General features: G+C 44.6%; 1 long non-coding RNA gene across 6 annotated transcripts in view; it reads left to right on the top strand.

Moving 5' to 3' along the window:
• The window catches only part of LOC141577876 (uncharacterized), a 62,927-nt gene that overhangs the window by 27,769 nt on the left and 16,904 nt on the right, over positions 1 to 18,254 (top strand). For 4 of the 6 annotated variants that reach the window (XR_012507407.1, XR_012507405.1, XR_012507408.1 and 1 more), the window contains one exon: positions 6,958 to 7,053. This is a non-coding gene — a long non-coding RNA (uncharacterized LOC141577876). Of the gene's footprint in view, positions 1 to 2,349; positions 3,639 to 6,957; positions 7,054 to 18,254 lie in introns of those variants that run through there. The other 2 variants (XR_012507406.1, XR_012507403.1) reach the window with 2 other exon arrangements.

Raw genomic sequence — 18,254 nt, 5'->3', positions numbered from 1 at the left:
TCTCTGTCAATTGTTGGTTAATACACGTTGAGACTGTTAAAGCTTATGTACTTTTGGTTATTATATCTTCTTGCTCTATTGTATTTTTCTTTTATTGTTGTTTCATATGACACATTTTTGTCTTCAATTCTATTTTATCTAATAAGATTGTTTTCCTAACTTTGTCTTGGTTCACTCTTGCCTGACATATTCCATCCTTTCATTACCAAACTGAACTTTCTTGTTTTATTTTTGTGTGTGTGTGTGTATATATATATATATATATATATATATATATATATATATATATAAGCGTAGTCAGTTTAAAATGTTGTGTCAATTTCTGGTGTATAGCACAATGCTTCAGTCATACATAAACATACCTATATTTGTTTTCATATTCTTTTTCACCATAAGTTACTACAAGATATTGAATATAGTTCCCTGTACTATACAGTATGAACTTATTGTTTATCTATTTATATGTATTAGTTAGTATCTGCAAATCTCGAACTTCCAATTTATCTCTTCCCACTCCCTTCTCCCACTGGTAACCATCAGTTTGTTTTCTATGTATGTGGGTCTGTTTCTGTTTTGTAAATAAGTTCATTTGTCTTTTTTTTTTTTTTATATTTCACATATAAGTGATATCATATGGTATTTTTCTTTCTCTTTCTGGCTTACTGCTCTTGGAATGACAATCTCCAGGTCCATCCATGTTGCTGCAAATGGCATTATTTTATTATTTTTTCTCGAGCCCTCTTATTTTAAGACTGTCTCATGTACACAACATTTTGTCTGATTTTTTTTTTAATTATCCAACAACAAAGGTCTCTGCTTTTCAACTGGCAAAATGAACCTGTTTGCGTTTTAATCATTGTTGTTTCAGGGCTGACATACCAGTTCATTTCAAATTTTCCATTTACTCCATGTTCTTTTTCTTTTTGTGTCTTTTACTTATTTGCATTGAAATGGTTGAATTTTCTCCCATTGGTTTAAAAGATACGCATTCTGCTTTTGGTCTTATGGTGGTTGCCCTTTACTAAAAACACTGAAAACTTCCAGCTAAGCTCCTAGCCATCCTGCAATAGAGACAAGCCATCCTGCTGTGTCTTCTGAATTCCTGTCCACAGAACCCAATGGTATAATAAACGATTGTTTTAAGCTACTACATTTTGGGATAATTTATGAGGCCACATTACCTAGAACAGGTTTTGGTTCCTGGAAGTGGATGTTACATAAAAAAGCCTACAAATGTGGCCATGGTTCTGGGATCAGTTGGCAAATGGGAGTTGGAAAGGCCTTATAGAGGCTGTGGCTGTCCGGTGGTCCTTGAGGAGGGCTTCAAGGAAAGTGGGGACCAGGTCAGGGGATGCTTAGAGGAAGAGGATCTTTATTATGAAGGTGGAAGATTTAGCAACATTGTCACTTGTGGAAACGTGAAAATAGAAAATGTGACAAACAAACTGGTGGCTGATGAGATTTCCAGGCAAACTGTTGAAGGTGTGTTCCAGCTTCTTCTTGCTCCTTAGAGTAAAGTTTGAGAGGAGATAGAAAAGCTTAAAATTTTTTGTTATGTATAAAAGAGCCAGGACTTTCTAGGTTAAAATGATAACACAGTTTCTCCTTCTTAGCCAAGGATGTTGCCTTCTGAGAAGTGCCTGTTTCAGTAAGATTGAGCAGAAGTGCCTGCTTATATCAGATTGTCTTTTTCTTAGTGATTGGGAGGCTTGCCAGTTAGATGGGGGGCTGTGTGTGTGTGTGTGTGTGTATATAGTGCAAAATAGTTTGTCCAAGTTTGTGGTTTTTTCACTCTCTTTTACATAATCTTTTGATGAACATAATTCATGATGGAGTCCAATCCTTCCATTTATTCTTCCACAGTCAGTGTAGCTTACGTCCTGCTTACAAAATCTGTGCCAACTTCAATGCCCTGAGACGTATTTTCTTACAGGGATTTTATTGCTTTAGTTTTCGCATTTAGATCTGCAATCCATCCAGATCTGATTTTGTGTGTATGGTGTGAAGTAGGGGTCAAATTTATCTTTTTCCATATGTATGTTTACACCACTTCGTGACAACAAGGGAGCTTGCTCTTTAAAAGTGTAATGCTCAAAGAGGACAGAATATGTCACCTCTTGAAGGAGATTAAAGCAATGTGGCATCTGTAATGGTGTGCTTTCTGAGAAGAAGGTGGTGATTCTTGGAGAGCTTTGGCAAGGAACTCCTCCCAGGCTTTGAGGTGACCCCTGAAAGGCCAGCAAATCATTACCCATAACTTACTCAGTGTTGTGCCTGGGTCCATAACTGGAGGGACATTATAGGGACAGCTGACAAAACTGGAACATGGATGGTACATTAGAGGAAAGTATTGTACTGATGCTAAATTTCCTGAAGTTAATAGCTTTACTGAAAAAATAATATCCCAAATTCTTAGGAAATATACATGGAAGTAAAGGGTCATGGTGTATATAATTTACTCTCAAATGATTCTTTAAAAAAATATATATATATACACACACACACACACATATACATATATACACACATGGTGTTACTGTGAAGACTGGGTGGAACTGTGAGCCTAGCACAGCAGAGGGCACCTGGTAAGGCCTCATTCAAGAGAACCATTGGTAGAATTTTATTTCTCTGGTGCCCACCAGGTACTGGATTCTGCTTAGATGGTACCTGACTAGAAGGCCTTTTCTTTAATCATCAACCTCTTAACCCCTTAAATTTTTTTTAGAAAAATAATTTTCTTAAAATAGGAGAACATTTTTCAGAAGCACTGTTGAGTCAGACATCCATCCGTTCACCGCATGTTCCCTGAACCGCTGGTCTGTGCCCACGGGGCCCTGGCTAGTGGCCTCCAGGTGAGTGGGACCAGGTCCCTGTTTACCAGAAGGCCCCCTTCAGTTGTTCCCTCTGGGCCAGTCACTGCTGCACATGGGTCTTATTTGGGAAAGGTGTATCCATCTCTCAGGCTTCACCCCCCAATCCAGGGATGCGCTTCTGGCGGAAGCCTCTACTCCTCCTCTGAAATCACCCCGCTACAGATGCGTTGCTCTGGATTCCTCTTCCCCAGCTCTGCCAGCCACAGAAGCTGTGACCAGGAGGCTTGCTCAAGGCCTCGTAACTTCTCCAGCTTTGTGGATTAGTGCCCTCTGGAATCCCGTCTCCAGGAAAACAGAGCCCTTGCCCGGCATGAGACAGGTCACGTCAAGCCAGAAAACTGCAGTGATCAGGCTTGCCCTGCATGGCCTTTGCTGAGCCGTGGCTGGCTGTTTACCTGAGGAATCGTGACCTGTGTTGGCAGAAATGGATGCCAACCTGTACTTATGGCCAGCATGGGGGTGGCGTGGGTAGGTTGGGCTAAATCTCCGGCTTCAGAGGCTAGACCAGAGCTGGCCCTTGCTGGTCCTAGCTCCTGTCACTGCTGTGGGTCAGGGGAACTGCCTGACTCCCTCTCCTGCAGCCCTGCAGGCTCTCATCACTGGGGCCACCTGTCCAACCTGCAGCCGTGTGCAAAGCACTGGGCACAGGGTCTGGCCCCTAGTGAGGGTGGTAGGTGGCATTTACTGAGCCCTTGCTCAGTGCCAACTCCGCTGTTTCGTGGATATTGACCTCTTTGATCCTCACAAGAACCTTACCGGTACCGGGTGAGTATTATTATCATCCAGGATATCTTGGCAGTCAAGAGTATGGACTCTGGGTTTGAATCCAGACTTTAGCTGTGTGCCATTGGGCAAGTTACTAAGCTCTTTATGCGTCATCTGAGAAATGGAGGTCCTAGTATCTAGAACGTTTTTAGGTTGTTATGAAGTTTGCATGAGGGGCCTGGAGTTGGTTTTGCCTGGCTGGCCACCAGGCTGCTTCTTCCCCATGACTTCCTGAGCCAGGTCACAGGCGATCGTGCCAGTGGGGTCTGGGGCAATTCCGCACGCTCTGGGGACTCCAACACTGTGGCCATGAATGGGAGAGTGGACTTCCCGGTAGAAAGGCTAGCCCCCCAGTGTGTGGGTGGCCATGAGCAAGCTGCTGGAGGGGACGGCTGCCCTGCTCTTGCTCGTGGGCTGGTGGGAACCGAACCGAGGTCAGTCTCCGGAGCACCTGGACCACCTTCTCCGCGGGGACGGCTCCAACCAGCCTGAACCGGCTGCTTGGGGACAACAAAGGTGCTTTGTGGCCAGAACATTGACCTGGGGCTCCGGGAAGCAGCCAGGCCTGCAGCCAGCACACCCCTAGCTCCGTGCCCCACTGTACATTTTTAAAGACATAATGCTATTGAACACAATAGACTATGATGTAAACATAGCTTTTGTATGCCCTGGAAAACCAAAAAAATTTGGTGCGACTCACTTTATTGCAACGCTTGCCTGATTACAATGCTCTGGAACCGAACCCACAGTATCTCCAAAGTGTACCCAGATTGCTGTTCCCATTTGGCAGACTAGGAAGCTGTGGCAGAGAGAGGTTAGAATGTTACCGAGTCCAAGCTGTGCTGGTCACCCCAGGGCAGGTCAGTAAATTGAGAGATGAGGTGCTGGGGCAAGGAACAGTGACTATTTGGAAAGACAGCAGACCAAGAAGGTGGTCCTAAAGAACCATGTTCCCCAAGTTAGAATTCAGGCTTCTTTTACATCAGAAGAGGAGGGGGTGTGGCTGGTTGCTGTAAACTTCTTGGCTGGCCAGACCCTGGTGGGGGTGTGATGACCCTTTGTTCTTACAGCTGTCCACGTAAAATAAATGTTATTTTCTGTAAAAGTGTTAAACCTTTAAAGGTCAAGCCTGGGAGGCAGAGGCCTTGAGAACGGGTTATCCTGTGTATTTCAGGGAATAGGCAACATCCTTTTACGGAAGGTGCAGAGCCAGCATGACTAAGCAAAGGCCACAGTGCACAAAGGTTAGAGCTAAAGGAATAGATCCGATTTGGAATCGGGTTTGTTCTCTGTTACCAGAAGCCTTACCTAAAGTCACACTGTTAAGTAGAGGAATCAGAATTAAGTACCTTACAGATGCCCTGGCCACAAAGGTCCGCTGCCTCCTCTCTTTCTCATTCCTTCCCTGCCTCACGTCCCACATTAAAAGCAGAGGTTATGGGCGCTCTTGTCTTAGTCCTGAGGAAATCTGCAAGGTGGTTGTGGGGAGAGGGCCGATGGGGGCGCCGGGTCAGCGCGTGGAGGCGGTGTGGATGCCCCTGTGGGTCCAGGTGTGGCCAGTGAATTCACAAGTGGGCAGTACCTGAAAGAGCCTGAGGAACATGGGACAGGACCGGCCGGCTCGTGCGGGAGAGAGAGGTGATTAGACACGCCTACTGACACCGGCTGGTTATCAACAAGGGGAAGAGAAGGCCAGGCTGTTGAAAAACAGGACATTTTCTCTTACCCGCATCTGGCTCCTTGGTTCCAAGGACACAGCCATGCAACAAGACAGTTTGTGTTCCACAACTGCTGCATCCGTCCCAAGAACATACTCCAGTCTCTCTCTCTCTCTTTTTGTCTCTTTCCCACCAAAGTTTCTGTTTTAGGGCTGAGCTCTTTGGGAGGAAAGAGACAGTGGTAGAGGCTGACTGGCACCGGAATGAAGATAAGGATGGAGGAGGCTTCCGATAAAAGAGCCCGCGGCCCCGCAGAAACTGGAGCTGTCTCAACCGGCTACCTGGCTGACGGCTCCCCGCCTAAGCCTTTTCTTTTTTGCTTTATCCCCCCTCTCAGCAACAAAGCAACTCTTTTTTTTTTTTTTTTTTTTTTCACTTTGTCCCTCTGCCTCTACTGAGAATTCTTTCTCAATTGGCAGGCAAGGGCCCACACATTTGGCGCTGACACAGGCACCCCCAGGAGACGCCTTCAGGGACTGGGGCTGAGTCCCAGCTCTGCCTCATGCTCTTTCCTTCTTCTGTGACCTTGGACAAGTCACTTGACTTCTCTGAGCCTCAGTTTCCTAAATCCCTGCCTTCCCTGAGGGCAGAGGAAGCAGGAGATCAGAATCAAGACATTAAAAGAGAAACTGTCACAGCCTTTCAGTCTGTCAGACCTGTCTCCAGTCTCACTCCAGCCAAATGCTGATTATGTGACTTTGGCAAATCCACCCCTAGCAGATCTCAACTTTCTGGCTCATTAAATAAGGTGAAGAATTGTGCCCACCAAAGAGAGTTATTTTGGTGATGAGTGGAAATAATTAATGGAATGTATTTAACACATGGTGGTCAGTGAATTTCTCTTGTCAATGAAACATTAATCAGAAGTGAAGCTAAAAAGACATTGAAAATTTTAGTTGAGCCACGCTGAGGATTATAACCCGAGAGACAGTCTTTCAGAGAGCTCTGAGGACCGTTCCACCTGTTAGAGGTCAAGGCAGAGTTGTGCAAGTTTTTGAGACCAAGGGTGATACATCAAAGTAACATACTGACAGTTTACATAATCCAACAAGGTGAGATCCTGACCCCAGACTGAGAAAGGAATGTTACCTCTAAAGGGAGGAAATTGCTTTTTTTTTCCTTTTTTTTTTTGATTCCATATATGAGTGATATCATATGGCATTTTTCTTTCTCTTTCTCTGCCTAATCATTAGGGTATGATCTATCCCACCCCCACCTCCCAGGTCATGACCTAAAGACAGAAGCTGCGGCGGCTGAGAGGGTGGCTGTTGAAATGGGCTTATTTCATGCAGGAGTGGGTAGAGCAGGGGTCCTACCTTAGCAGGAGGGTCTGAGTCCATGTGTCACAATTCTCTTTTAATTTAATTTAATTTAATTTAACTTAATTTGATTTTTTATCCTTATTTTTTATTGACATGTAGTTGATTTACAATGTTAGTCTCAGGTGTACAGCAAAGCAATGCAGTTATACATATACATACATGTATATATATTTTTTCAGTTTCTTTACCATTACGGCTCATTGCAAGAAATTGAATATAGTTCCCTGTGCTATACAGTAGGTCCTTGTTGTTTAAATATTCAAAATTCTCTTTCATCAGAGCCTCTTCTGTCTCCCTGGCCCTCCTTGTGTCGAGAAGGATGAAGACTGAGGTGGTGTTGCAGCTGTGGTGCGAGCGGAGGACGTGGCTGTGCAGGTTAGAAACCCGGGAGCTGGAAGCAGCCCAGCCACTGCATGTGGGCCCCGGGGTCTTGGCTCCCTCGCCCCCTGAGAACGGCCTGATCTCAGTGAGCTTTGGGTCAAGGAGGGTTTCCCATTTTCCTGATGAGAGAGATGGCAAGTATTAGAGGAGACCACCAGTGTTCAAGGTGGAGAGCACTGGGTGTCAGATATTTCATTCATTTGGGAAATACTTGGGAAGGGGATGCTATGCACCAGGCATCGTTCTTGGTGTGGGCAATACAGTCATGCATGAGAGACCCCCAACCATGTGGAGCTTGTATATTGGGGGGAAACAAGGGACAAGATAAGTAAGGAAAAGTATGTTAGATGGTGATAAATTCTAAAGAAAGAAACAAAGCAAGAAGAGATAGGAAACATCAGGGAAGGAGAGTTATAGTTTTATATAAAGCTTCACTGAGAAGGTGACGTGGAGTGAAGCCCTAACAGAGAAGGCAGTGAACCATGGCGTGTCAGGGAGGCTGTCCCAGGGAGCGGGACTGGCTTGTGCAAAGGGCCAGTGGCAGCAACGGGTCTGGTATGTTCAAGGGATATTGGGAAGCTGGTGTAGCTGGAGCAGAAGGAGTGAGGGAGAGGGTAGTGGGAGGTGAGGCCAGAGAGGGAAAGGGGCCCATCAGTTTCCTCCTGTGTAAACTGAGGGTAATAACATCTACCTTATTAGATTCAGTGAGATGCTCTGAGTGAAGCCTGGGCACAATGCCTGGTACATAGTAGTTGCTCAGTAATCACTAGTTGTTAATTTTATTATTACAGTGCTCACTGCAACTCTACTAAATATAAATAAATTGTTCTAACACTTATTTTTTTTAATGGCTTTATTGTGGTATGATTCCTGTACAGTAAACTATACATATTTCAGATGTACAAGCTGATGAATTTTGATAGCTGTATACACCTATGAAACCACCACCACCAAGATAGCTAACATTTCCATCACTCCACAAGAGGTGCACATTTTGAGTTCCCAATTTATCCCTTCCCACTCCCTTTCCCCCCTGGTAACCATAAGTTTGTTCTCTATGTCTGTGAGTCAGTTTCTGTTTTGTAGATAAGTTCATTTGTGTCCATTTTTTTGATTCCACATACAAGCAATATCGTACGGTATTTTTCTTTCTATTTCTGACTTGCTTCACTTAGAATGAGAATCTCCAGGTCCATCTATGCTGCTGCAAATAACATTATTTTATTCTTTTTTAGGGCTGAGTAGTATTCCATGGTATATATACCACATCTCATTTATCCAGTCATCTGTCGATGGACATTTGGGTTGCCAACACTTACTTTTTAATTTAAGAATATAGGGTATATATATTTCACTAATTTGTCAGTAAGTGTGTATCACGTCACTATTTTACTGATTATATACATTGGGTAGTAAGGATCTACTTAACTATAAATTATTGAATCATCTTCTATGCATGAGTGTTGATTTTTCCCCTCTCTGGACTCACCTCCCACTACCCTCTCCTTCACTCCTTCTGCTCCAGCTACACCAGCTTCCCAATATCCCTTGAACATGCCAGACCCATTGCTGCCACTGGCCCTTTGCACAAGTCAGTCCCTCTCCCTGGGATAGCCTCCCTGACACGCCATGGTTCACTGCCTTCTCTGTTAGGGCTTCACTCCACTTCACCTTCTCAGTGAAGCTTTATATTTTATATCAGGTGTCTAGGAAAATTCAAAATATGCATGCCAATTTCATAAATGAACTCTATGGACTCTCTCACATTTTGATATGTGTACAAAGATATTCGTGGCACATATCAAAATTTTCCTAGACACTTAATTAGCCGTTCAAACAATCTGCACCAATTATGCTCCTACAAACACCGGGTAAAAATGTGTACTCCTCTACGCTCTTTCTGATGTTGAATATTGGCATCGTTTTATTTTTGATTGTCTAATAGGTGGAAATAGCCTTTCATGGTCCTTTATTTTTGTTGTTCTATTGTCTTTTTTCCTCTTGAGCAGGTTGTAGGAAATTCTTGTATACGTAAGGGATGTTAAACCTTTGTCATGAATATTACAACCATTTTCTCTCGTCCCTCTGTCATTTGTCTTTTAACCTTGGTCATCGTATCTTTCGTTGTAAAGAACTGTTAACATTTTGTGTACTCTGATCCGCCAGTGTTGTCCTGCTGATGAAATCCTTCCCTGTCCCCAGTTATAAACAGCCACATGCACCATTTCTTCTGGTATTTTTGGAATTTCATAATTTTATGTTTAGCTCTTTAATCTATTTTAAATTTAATTTGCATTTGGTGTGAAGGAAGACTACCAGTATCCCATTCCCCCAGTACAGGAGACAATAGATTGAACTGGTAGCACTTATGAATGAAACCAAATTTTCCTCATGGATTTGAAAACCCATCATTGTCATATATAAAATTCCATTTATCACAGATTTTTCTAGACGTTTTATATCCTCCCATGCATATACCTGCCTTTTTTCCCCACCAGTACCATATTGTTTAACTGTTGTAGCTTTTAAAATACATGAGGTCTTTTGCAAGGCAAATCATTTTTTTTTCCTTTTTCAAAAATCATCAGCTTTTTTTTTTTTGTGGATTTATTCCACCAGATGAGTTTTAGAATCAGTTTGCCAAATTGAAAGAAAAAGTCCAAATAGGATTTCAATAAGAACTATTCATTTGAGGGCAAATAGCTCTTTAAAAGTGAATCTGTTAAGCCAGGGATGTGGTACAGCTCTCTAATAATTTAGACCTTTTAAAAGTAACTTTTTCCATACTGTTCTTTCTTTTCCTGTTACACCAGGATTCCATACTGTGTAGTATATTTGCACACACTGTTTTGGCTGTTGCTGCTGCTGTAAATGAACCCTTAGAGATGAGCTCTCTGCCTCTACTCGCTCTGATTGGTCTGGAGCAGGCAACCGGTCCAGGACAAACAGACTCGTCCTTCAGAATTTGTCCTTGGGACTGAGCAAGTCTGCCCCTGTGGCTGACTTCTCTGTCCTGCGAGCGGAAGAACAGCGCTGTTTGTCATCACTTGGATGGGACAAAGAGAGAGGGGTGGGAAGGGTTAGGCAGGCTCCGTGAGAGATGGAGAGAGAGGACTCCTAGGTTTCCCACGTATTCAGGTCCAGTGTCAGGCAGGAGCGGACGCCAGGCCATCCCTCCCCTCTCTTCTGCTCTGGTCATCAGTCTCTCCACCTCTGGAGTCCCACGCATAGCTGTTTATGATTTGGTAAAATAAGCACCCTTATTCTAAACAAGTCACTAAAGGAAACCTGGGGGAAGAGGTGGGAGTGGAAGACACTGATCCCCCATTTCTTAAACATGTTAAGAGTCTGAATTCACCTCTGGGACAATGGGGAAGTCCATGAAGCCAGTAACACCAGTAGTGAGCGCTTATGTGCTCAGGGCTAAACTCTTTACAAGTCGAAATTAGATGAAATACTGTACGTGCTCGTGCACCTAGTAAGTGCTCAGCAAAAGCTGGCTCTTCCCAGTACTGAGAGTGGTATCTTTTCTGTGGGCTATTCTTTGCCAGCCCCCTGCCCAGATCCATCATCTGTCCTTCTCTGCCGTGTTCTGGGCTGTGAGAGGTGGGCTCCTCTGCACGGTACTGCTGGCTCTCCTGGCCACTGACTTCTTGGGTTTGGTGGCGGGCGGGAGTCCTGGGCAGGAGGAGAGAGAGGGCGAGGTGCTTATTCCCATCCCTCCTGGCTTCCGTTCCATGCCTCTGGAGCAGCTGCGTCCCTCCACCCGCTCAGACCCTTCCAGGCAGCCCCTCCTTCCAGGATTCCTTCTCTCACTACTTCTTCCCCTTGCTCCTTCGTCTCTGGGCAAGTGAGAGCAACCTGGTTTTGCTAAGCTCTGGGTGTCTCACCAAACAACCTCCGTGTTTTTCCCTTCAGCCTTCCCACATCTTTCTACATAGTCTCTTCATGGACGTCTCATCCTTTGAACCACTGAGGGGACTCTGAGCAAGACTCCGTTCAGCCTCACAACAACCCCTGCAAAAATAAGAGTCTCAGGGAGGTGAAGTGGCTTATTCAAGGTTCACAGCTAGCCAGTGACTGAGCCAGGATTCGAGTCCAGGACTGTTGCCTCCAAAGGCTTGATCGTACTCTCGGCTAGCACGCTCTTTCAGAGCGAGGGGACTCCCTACCGTAAGACCCCCCTGCATGTGAGCCCTGGATGGCCAGTGCTGCTGCTCCGCTCCCTCCCCTTAAAGCCACCCCCCAGCCCACAGCTTACAAGGAGAGCTCCTCCTCAGCTAGTGACCGGGAGCCCTGGGGACCGGACATGAGGTTAGGGGAAGGTCATTTTTACTTACAGTCACTAGGAATCTGATGAATCCACAGCACCCTCAAGGCTGGCCCCCACGGGCACCTGTCCTGGGCTGAGGAGTAGAGCGGGCAGCCAACATCAACAGATGATTCTGACCAGGGGTGTGGAAACACATAGAAAAGTCAGTTTGTGCCCTCCCCAGGCAAATATGCCAGCTCTCAGCCCACTGCACCACCTTCATTTGGGTGCATAGTGTGCAGTGCTCACTGGTACACGAGGAACTAGTGGAAAAGGAACTGCTGATCTGACTGACCTGACCAAGGAGGTTGGCCTCACTACACTGCAACAGATGCTGAGGAGAAGGGACAGATGTCACATTCTGGGGGGAAAGTGTTTTCCAGTCCTCCCATCCATCCATCCTCTCATCCATCCATCCTCTTATCCACCCATCCTCCCATCCATCCATCCTCCCAACCATCCATCCACTTCTGAAGCACTTGCTATATGCTTAACCTTGGATGGGCATTAAGGGGGGACTTAGAGTAATTGTATCGCTGCCTTCAGGAGGACTGTCTCACTTGAGGCTATGGTTGCCTGCTGCCTCCATACTCAGATTCCTCGGGGTTGGGTAGTGGGGTGTATAAAACTCTGGACTGAGGAAACCCTGAGTTGACAAAGTTTATGTTGAATGAACAGAATTCAACTAGGGTTAACTAAGGTTAAGCTTCCTCCAGGCAGAGTAGATTCTTGAGTACTCAGTGGAGGCTTCTGTAAGGATGTGGACTTGAGCTGATTCTGAAGGATGGGCAGAATTTGGGCTCAGCAACCTCTGAGCAGTGTCCCAAGTAGGCTCAGAGTCCATCGTGGTCACACTGCGTTCCTTCACTTTGTTATCCCCCTTTGATCTCCGTTTGGACTTCTTCGGGGAATGAGCGTTATCTTATTTCTCTGTACAAAAGCCCAAGGACCGACAGATCAATGTAGAAATAGTATTGACAATACTAGTGATACATGCAAAGATAGCAGAGAATCTTATTTATTTGTTACTTGTCTTCCAGGTGGTAGGATACGTGCTATGTGCTTAAGTGACTCCCTGGGGAGGCATTAGTCCCATCCTGCTGATGAGCTCAGGAAAGATTGAGTAACCTGTTCAAAAGCAAACAGGTTGTAGAGACTGAGGCTGGCTTGGCACGCAAAGCTATGTGGCACCCAGACGTACAGTCTGCTGTAACAGGTGACTTTCCTGGGAATGGGCGCATTCCGAGGTTGCTGGCAGAGTGCTTTGAAGGCTCAGTTTTGAATGTTGAAAAGAAAGTTATTCCTATGGCACTGGTTTGAAGCTGATATCTATAAACACACACAGAGTTAGTTTTTTTTTTTTCTTGGTTTAATAATTTGTACTAGAGTTTCTTTGGACTTACTTTCTTGTGATGAAATGACCAACAGTTTTTTCTGATACATCAATTTCAAGCAATTGGTAAGAGCTGCCTGGGAGACTGAGTTGAAAGGGCAAAGACTCCATCTTTCTGTGTGAGAGTGCCTTAATCCATTAACCATGACTGCCTTGGGCATGCACAGAGGAAGCCTGCTTAGTTAAAATAAGGCGTTATCCAAATCTAGGATGCTGGTGAAGATGTTGGGTATTTAGTCTGGAATTAGGGGATGTGGAGCAGTAGGACGACTCAAAATGTTAAGACCCCAAAGAGTGGAACGTAACAAATAACTACCCCATGAAAATCTTAAAGGATGCAAAATGAAGTCATGTCTAGCTGAGAGAGGAATCAGGCCCAGAAAACATAGGAACTGAAAGGCATTTTAGAGATCTTCTGTGACAGGATGGCCACCTTGGATCTTTCATAGCGGTTCCTGGAGTATTAGCCTGACAAGGATTCTGAGGCCGTGCCGCATTCAGGTATCTTCATTCAAGATGTAAATGGAGCTGTGGTTGACTGATGATGTCTGCTGAGGATGTGAGATTGGAAGGAGTTGCCCATGGCCACCCGCTTGCCATTTTTATTCCAGTCTAACATTCTCATTGTGCAGAAGACGACGAGTTGGGGAGAGGTAGCAGGGACTTACCAAAGGTTACACATCCCAGGAAAATCTGAGAATTAGAATCCTCTCTCATGCCTCATGAACATGTGTTCTTCTACTTCACTGTACATTTTCTCAGAACTAACAAGAAATCATAGCCAATTTTCACAGTGGCTGTTGGAAATAAATGCCAGATATCAGCCAAGGGTTGATTTTGACATCACAGTCCTGCTGACCTTCACCTGCAAACATTTGTTTATTGAACAAACAAGCCTTTGAGCCTGTTTATTGGTATTCAGGAGGCTTATCTCATCCTGCCTCTGTATTTTCACCCTTTTTGCTTGGGTACCTACTATGTACTTAGAGCTTTATATGTAACACTTTACTTAATCCTCCCAACAACCTGTGTCTTTGTGAATGAGAAAGTTGAGTTCAAGTGGCTAACCCAGGATGATGCAGCTGTGAGTCATCAGTGCCCAGACCAGAACCCAGACTTCAACCGCTCTTTTGCCTTACCTGGTTCCTTGGGTTCCTGTGGATTCTTAAACAACCTTGTCTTGTATCTTTATTTGTGTTATAGCATTGGATGTTAAAAGTCAACAGTGGCAAGGACAGGGAATATAGCTCAGTAGTAGAGCCTGTTCTTGGTGTGCACAAGGTCCTGGGTTCAATCCCCAGTGCCTCCATAAAGGGAAAAAAATTTAAAATAAGAAAAAAAAATCAACAGTGGCAAAAGCTCTTTGCTTATAGCTCCATTATAATTGGCCTTTGTCCCTTTATAGCTGACATTAATTGGCCTTTAAATCCCAAAGGGCAATGACTTCTTTTCATTATGACTTTAATTTCTAAGGCAAACTGAGCCCGTGGTCAGTTCTTAGCTGCTCAAACCTTTCAGTAGGAAGTCTCTCTCCTAAAACATTGCCAAAAGCTTTCCTTGCAACTTGTGTCTACTCTGGGAGTTCAAGCTGGTGATTAAGTCATTGCCAGCCCTCAGGGCGCCTCCCTCTGTGCAGACTAGGACATGCATTGCTTTGCTCAGGCAGCCATAACTTAGGTGCCTTAAACAACTGAAATGTATTGTCTCACCATTCTAGAGGCTAGGGGTCTGAAATCAAGCTTCCGGCAAGTTTGGTTCCTTCTGAGGGCTGTGGGGGAGGGTTTCTGTTCTCTGCCTTTCTCTTTGGTGTGTAGATTAACCACCTTCAAGCTCTCCTGATGTTCTCACTGTATCTTCAACCCACCTCCCCTCTCTGTGTCCACATTCTTAAAGGGACACCACTCATATTGGATTAGGGCTCAGCCTAATGACCTCATTTTAAGTTGATTACCTCTATAAAGACCGTATCTCCAAATGAGGTCACATTCTGAGCTACTGAGGGTTAGAACTTCAATATATAAAATTTGGGAGTCGGGTGGGGAGACACAATTCAACCCCTAATAGCATCTCTTTGGCCCATGCATAACTGATGAGGAGCGGTATTCCACTCAGCCCACCCCCAAGCATTTTGTTATGACGGTTTTAAAACAGAGCATATTGGGGAGATTTTTACACTGGGCAGTTTAAACCTTTTTTTTTTAATTTAATTTTTAATGGAGGTATAGTCAGTTTACTATGTTGTATCAATTTCTGGTGCACGGTGTAATGTTTCACTCATACACATACATACATGTATTAGTTTTCATATTCTTTTTCATTAGGTTACTACAAGTTATTGAATATAGTTCCCTGTGCTATACAGAAATTTGTTTTTATCTATTTCATATATAGTAGTGAAAATCTGCAAATCTAGAACTTCCAGGTTTAGCTCTTCCCGCCCCCTTTCCCCTTGGTCACCATAAGTTCGTTGACTATGTCTGTGAGTCTGTTTCTGTGGACAATTTAAATCTACCACCTAGAATCTACCATGAACATTTTAATATGCTTGTTTTATCACATACTACCTGGAGTCAGAGCATTTTTATTCAAATTAAAAAGAGCATCTTTTAACCAGATGGATATCACCACATGGCAGGGTACACCACTTGGCGAGTGGAGCTGGGATGGATTTCAGGTCCCACAATATATCTGCCAGCATCCGTGTACAGTGCACAACCTGTACCTCCATCCTTATTGACCCTGAAGACAATCCTCTGAAGAAGCAGCAGGGCAACAGAGTATCTACAAAGCCCTTGCTTCTTTTTACAAATAAGTCTATAAAGCAAAATGATTCCCTGAACTTACATGAAACTCACACGCAGAACAGTGTGTAGCCCAGGACTCCACGTGGTTGGCACTTAGGACAAGGTGGCTGAATGCAAGAATGATTGGTTGACTGAATCTACTTCTTCATAAACTTAGTTTATGTGAACAGCGATTAGGAATCAAAAATGTGTCCAGACTCCAAAGGCAGGGAGTGCCTACCGGGGAGAAATGCATTCTTCTTAGAAGCAGCTCTGATGGTACAGTTACTGAAAGGGCACAAGATGACAATTGTCCTGAAGGCCACTGGTTGGCTGTTCGTGCTGCTTCTGCTGAGTCCCTACTCACATTCAGCCCCCTACCTGGTACTGCCCTGACCTGGGAGGAATGTTCCCCAACATTTAGCCCCAGGGGATTAAACCTGCATATTTGAGCAGGACTCAGCAAGATCACAATCTAAGACCAAGTGAGTATTGTTGAAGATCTAGCCAACAACTTGAGCAAAACAATGTTTATCAGGGCAGTGACTTCAGGGATTTCTGATGCTCCCCCAGGCTGGAGACTGAGTTAATATTAACAGGCCCAAGGTGATGTGAGCTTGTGTAATCGGGGCCTGGGCACCTCCTCCCTGGCTGACAATCCTGTTTGTCCACTCTGTTGCACTTCAGCTGCCCTTACAGTTAAAGCCCAGGGAGGAGGTTGATGGGCTGGGTCTCTGGGCAGCAGCATGTGATGCCGTCGCTCTGAACCAAGAATGTCAGATGCTGCCCTGCTGCATCAGTGGATGCCTGAGTCTCAGAGTGCAGGGGCATCTTGTGTTTGAATCACTGTCTCTGGGCACAAGGACATTTTAGCCCAGAAGGGGCCAAAGTTCTGTGCGATGAGAGGGTTAGCTCCCAGATCTCCTTACACCTCATCTCACCCTGCCAACCAATTCCCCGCTACTGCCCGGGGAAGCTAACTAAATGAAAACGTGCCATTGCCACCATGCCCACTCAAGGGCCTCTCGCCCACAGCAGCATTTTGACAAGTGTATTCCATGGAACCCTAGTGATGACTTGTAAAAAAAAAAAAGTGTGTTCTGTAACCAGATAAGTTTGGGAAACACTGCATCTTCTCTCTCCCACTTGGGTGGTGACACTTGAAAAAAGCTGAGAAGTCCCCCAGTCAATACAAGTCCAGAGTTTTCCAAACCCATTTCACCAAGGAACATCCCCGCACTCTGTAATAAAACGACCCCAGGGAAATGCCTCAAGGATAATGTCCCTCTTCAGGCCCAGGGCCCTGCTTCTCTCTCTAGGATAGACTTGCCTCCCTGAACGTCCACTTGCCACCATCCCCTTCCATTTGATTCTTAAATTCATCTCTGATACTTTTTAAACATAGAAAATCATAGAGAAGAAAACAAAATGGCATGTGATCTGCCACCCAAATCTTTATGTGGTTCTGGCACAATATAAATCACTTCAAGCCTCTGCTGGATACCCTTTTTGAGCTCCAGGTCACTCAGAACAAAAGACAGTTCGTGTATGATGTGCGAGTCCTCCCTGTCCCCCCATTGCCCCCCAAACCAGGTTTTGTAGTCACATCTCTGGCCTCTTCTGCTTCTCTGTTTCTCTCAGGCTCTCCGCTGCTCTAGGCACTCTGCCTCCTCCTTGCTTCCCTTGAACATGCCAGACACATTTCTGCCCCAGGGCCTTTGCACCTCTTATTCCCCCTGCTCGGCTGCACTTCTCTTAGATACCTGCATGGCTTACTCTTGCACCTGCCTGGGGCTTCAGATGCCACCTTCTTAGTGCGGCTTTCCCTGACCACTCTGTCTGAGTGTGTCTCATACCCTAGCAAGCCCCATCCCCTGGCCCTGCATTATTTTTTGCTGTTGGACTCATCACCTTCTCCTATTCTATACATGGTATTGACTTACCCAGCTTACTGCCTGCATCCCCCACTGAGCTCCCGTGGACAGGGATTTTTGTCTGTTTTGTTCATTGCTGCACAGCCAGTGCCTGGCACATAACAGATGCTCAGTAAATAATTGTGAAGTAAATGAAGCAAGCGTGTGTGTTCACAGAAGAAATCATACTATGTACACAGTCCTGTATTTTGCTTTTTACTATATTTTTTGCTTTTAGAGGCCTTTCCTATCAGCCTATACAGAACTGGCCTCCTGCTTTAAAATAGTCACATGATACTCCATTGCAGGGATGTACTTTATTTTGTATCATTAATTTCCTATTTTAATGGACATGTAGGAGTTTTTGCTCTTCAAACAATGCTATGATTAAAGAAAACACATTTAAAAAAAAAGTTTGCTGTTTGTAAATATTTCTATGGGATAAATTCCCAGTAGTGGCCAGTCTGAGTCAAAAATTAGGTTTTTTTTTTTTTTTGGCTTTAAAAGCCATAACCAAATTATCTTTCGAAGATAGAAAGGCTGCACAAATTTATACGCCCCCATCTATTGTATGAGAATGTCTGTTTCCTCACATGTAAATAAGCAATGAGTATTGTCACCCACATATGTTCATGCAATCTGATAGGTGAAAAGGGCGCTCTGATTTGTGTTTTTAAAATAATGAGTGGATTGAGAATTTTTTCATATTTGCATTGGCCCTTTGTATTTATCTTTTTGTAGTCTGCCTGCCTAAGTCCTTATGTATTGTTCTACTGGATTACTTATAGATTTAA

Source organism: Camelus bactrianus, chromosome 6 (assembly GCF_048773025.1).
Source record: "Camelus bactrianus isolate YW-2024 breed Bactrian camel chromosome 6, ASM4877302v1, whole genome shotgun sequence".
In the NCBI taxonomy this organism is placed as follows: domain Eukaryota; kingdom Metazoa; phylum Chordata; class Mammalia; order Artiodactyla; family Camelidae; genus Camelus; species Camelus bactrianus.
Note: the sequence above shows the minus strand (reverse complement) of the source record. Positions and strands in the feature narration are given on the sequence as shown.